The sequence below is a fragment of the Urocitellus parryii genome, chromosome 5 (genome assembly GCF_045843805.1).
Source record: "Urocitellus parryii isolate mUroPar1 chromosome 5, mUroPar1.hap1, whole genome shotgun sequence".
NCBI lineage: Eukaryota > Metazoa > Chordata > Mammalia > Rodentia > Sciuridae > Urocitellus > Urocitellus parryii.
In genome coordinates, this window is record NC_135535.1 from 131562241 (window position 1) to 131566532 (window position 4292).

At 34.2% G+C, this 4292-nt stretch overlaps 1 pseudogene; it reads right to left on the reverse strand.

The window, feature by feature from the left end:
• Positions 1-2258: 2258 nt before the first annotated feature.
• LOC144254954 (ubiquitin-like domain-containing CTD phosphatase 1 pseudogene) lies at positions 2259-4078 on the reverse strand (annotated as a pseudogene).
• Between the last annotated feature and the right edge of the window lie 214 nt (positions 4079-4292).

A 4292-nucleotide genomic window follows, 5' to 3' on the forward strand; every position in this document is an offset into this window, starting at 1 on the left:
AAACTTGACAGTAGATTAATAGAAAGATGATCTTGGCTGAGCATTAGAGATCAGCAATACTAAGGAAAGAGAGGTGAGTTGGGAGATGATAGTAATAATCCCTTGAGAGAGGACAGTGATCTGAACTATGATAGTGGCAATGCATAAGAAAATAAGTCAATTTTGAGGTGGTTTAAATGGAAAATAAATAAAACAGAAATATGTGTTTGGACATGTGTGTTAAATAAGAGGGAGAAAAAAAAGGTGAATCCCACAGTAGTTTAGACCATACAATCTTGTTGATATAAATAGAAGGAAGACTGGTTTGGGAGTAAAAAAGAAAAGTCATGACAGCAGTTTATTTTATTTTAGATGTTATTGAGATATAACAAAAAGACTGAATATCAAATTGTCTATTAATTTGCTGAGCTGTCCATTGAATCAGGGGTACCTAATCTAGGACTTAGCATTAAATAGTAAAAAATCTAGTGAGAATGGAAGCAATAAGTGATTAAATGAATAATTATCTTTTTTTAAGCTACAAAATATTTTTTCCTCAGCATGGGACAGTTTGGCCTGCACACTCACATGAACAAAGAAGAGATTATCACACTTCTAAAAGTTGCCCAAGATGATGTGTATCAAGAGTCCACAGTAAATGAACCTGGCTAGTAAATGAGGGATGTCTCCAAATCTTGGAATGGAAACTTAGCTCAGTAATTATATTAACTGATTTCAGAGAAGATATCACAGACCATTTCACAAAATATTCACCTTATTTTATTTCTTCCAAAATTTTAAGCACTTGAAACAATTGATATAATAGTTGATATAATAGTTTAACAATCTATATAAAGTTCATGCATATAATTTAGATTCTCAAGAACTGAGCATTTTATATATATAATATTTTATCACATATTATTCCAATTTTCCAAGATTAGTAACTTTTCATAGAAGAATAATAAAATTATGAGTAAAGTATACCACATTTTGGAATGTTCATCTACCTGGTACTCTTTGCTCCATCTAAATTCACCCTAGCTAGATATACTGATACCCTTGATGATCTTCCATTTGAATCCAGGAGCCAGAGATAAATTCTTGGATCATTGATTCAAGAGCTTTTGCCTCATAAATTATCAGATTGTTAGTACTTCTGCTAATCCTAGCTCTCACCAAGTCCATGCCAAACACTCACTTGACATCTTCAGAAAGCAGCTGTCAAATTCTTCCCCTCACCCTCATTCTAGTAAGTAGCTTGCTGGGGAGACCCCATTTTCCCTAGAGCTCCTGAGTATTTATCTCCTTCACCAAAATATCCCAAGTGGAGTTCTATTTTCTGCTCCAGTTAGACCTAGAAAAGACAAGGAGTCTCTTGCAGCCCTAATCCCTAGAGTCACATCAACCTCTGTCTATATCTCTACTATATCCAATTTGCCTATTATAGTTCTGGTTTACCCTAGGGCTCATTCGGACAATGTTTGACCCAAAATATGTCCAAATTTCCAAGACACACTACTAATATTTATTTTCTCTTCTGATCTGAGGGCTGATAAAATTGTCCCTTTTCACTTTGCAAATAGAATATCCCTCAGCCCCTATGGCAGAGAAGTCCAAGTCACCACCTTATGAAGACCTGTTTTGACACGAACCATTGTTTCTATTTGTTTGAAAGGTTTAGAAAATTATCATTATATCAGGCATTAAAAAGAAATGCTTCCAAGAACAGAGTTTTCAGTAAGACCTTAGCCACTTTAGGATTTTGGAAAGAGTGGTCGTCACTGGGAATAGTACTTTGTAATCTATACTCAGGTTCTTGGTATACTCATTTTTCTAGAGTACTTTAGCAAAAATAAAAACATATGTGCACATATGTGAAAGTTTTTAAAGGGTTGTCTAAATCACCATAATCAGTAAAATTTAAACTTTCTCATTTATATTTTATTTATTTTATTTTATTTTTATTTTTTTAAGAAAAGATATTTATTATTTATACCACTGAAATAGTCCCATAAGAACAATATACACCAAGTTTATTTAAGAGGATCAATTCCTTCCAAATACAAGAACTGTATTAAAGCAATACTGTCAACACGAAACAGTGGTCACATTACATATCTGCAGGCTTAAGCATTGCAAATGATATATTTTTTAGTCTTATGGCTAGATATTTTCACTGAAACACAGTGTTAGCACTTAGACAAGATAGAGCTGGAACAGAACAAAAACATTTTGTTCATGCTTTTTAGAGCTAATTGGTGAGTAATATATCCCATTTTAAAGTTTATTGCCTTAAACTGCTTTTATGACAATGGTTCAGGCACAAGTGCTCCTACTTAGCCACAAAAAGAAACACTCTTGCCCCTTAATTTTATTATTCAGTCTTATGTTTTCTATTTCTCATATGAGGACATGTCTGTATCACAACTGATGTTCTCCAGTTTTACTTAAAGAACACTGACACACACACAGGCCAAAGTGAGACAGCTCAGAATTTAGAGCTGTAACTAGTGAAATACAGAAGAAAAATTTTGTGACAAAAGAATAAAAATTCCTGGTAATTTTAATCATAACAAACTAGGTTGTATTTTTATTTTTTGGTCATTAAGGGAAAAGCCCTAGTTTCAAGATGGGTCTGGCCTTAGATTTAGGCAATCGATAACACAATGAAGTTAAAACACAACACATAACCTGTTTCCAAAGTCACAAAATGACACTGTTGAGTAAGTTTTTCTCCACTTGTCTTTGTCTTCCTTTTTTTCCTTTTTTTTTTTTTTGGTGGAAAACATCTCAGTAATCAATGCTGGAGAAAATATTTTTCAAGAGTAACAGCATATTCATATGAGGGGAGAAAGAATTTTTTTAGCCTATTGCTATGATCTTCAAAAAATATAAAATTAAATTTACAAAAAACTGGAAGACCAAAAGATAAGCAGTCTGGTATTTGCTTCAGTGTCCAGCACTATCATAATGATTTCTAGCATAAAAGCAAAAAGTTCATGGATCTCAAGTATCTTCAATAACTGCCAGTATAACTTGTAACTACTGTCCTTGCTTCTTTGAGAGATACCTTTCCCAATATTTGTGATTTAGCTCCAAAAAGTCATCTAATTTTGCTATTTCCTTGAGGTACTGAGTTAATTTTAGAAGTTCTTTGTCCTTATCTCGATTTAGGTGTGCTTTCATTACAGGCCTTATCTTTAGTCCATTTTGTGGGTTCATTAGAAAATTTCTTCCTATGTCATCAAACATAATGGTGTTCTTTTTGCTATAAAACTCGGAAAACTTTCCCCATATAACACCAAGAGGCTTTGTCTATTAATCCTCTTCTTGGAGTATGCACCGTTATCATAGCAGCACTGTCCAACATGAAGGTAATCTTGTAATTTGCATTTGTGCTCACACCCAGCTCTTTCATTTTAGCTTCATTCCACTTCATATTTGTTGCAGACCACATAACAATGTCATAATCTTCATATGCAGATGTTAGAAATTCATGAAGATATGGCCTCATTAATTCTACCCCAGTCTCTGCACAAGACCTATGGTCAAATAACGTATAATCAACATCTAGTACCAAAAGCTTTTTTCCTTCTCTGGGAGGATTTAATATTTCCACTTTGTATTCTTTCACTCTGCGAGAAATTTTCAGTAGGTTTTCTTCCCTATTTTCTACTTCAACGACTTCATCTTCAATATCAAAGTCATTGACAACATCATCATTGTCAGGGGGTGGACCTAAGACATCTTCCAAGCTCTCCTCACGAGTTCCCATCATCATGATTTTAGTATTTGGTTTCAGTTTGAGAGCTCCAAGCTTAACATCATTTTCTGCAGGTTTGCCTTTAACTTTGAGTCCAAGTAACTTTTGGCGTTCTGGCAGCACTCCTGTAAGGGTCTTGAGAAACTGTTTGAGATCTAGCACAGTATCATCTTCTGAAAGTGTGGTCACTGAATATTCCTGTCCACCCCATTTTACAATGATAGGGAGAGCCATTCTTGAAGCATATGAGGCAGCGAGCTTTCTTTTGGAAAAAAAATAGCTGGAGCGCGGCGGACCCTGCTGCAGAGGACGCGGACACCATCCACCAAGGAACCAAAGGCGACCGGAAGTGAAGGGCGGTCTCATTTATATTTTAATGTAAGTGAAATATACTGCATATTTATGGTGTTATGATATTTTCATATTAAAAAGCATGATGGAAAGTATGAATACATGAAAAACTATAAATAAAATAATATGATCTTGCTTTTAATTCTATTAATTAATGAAGAAGAATTTTGTATACTTATATTAGGTACAGAATATT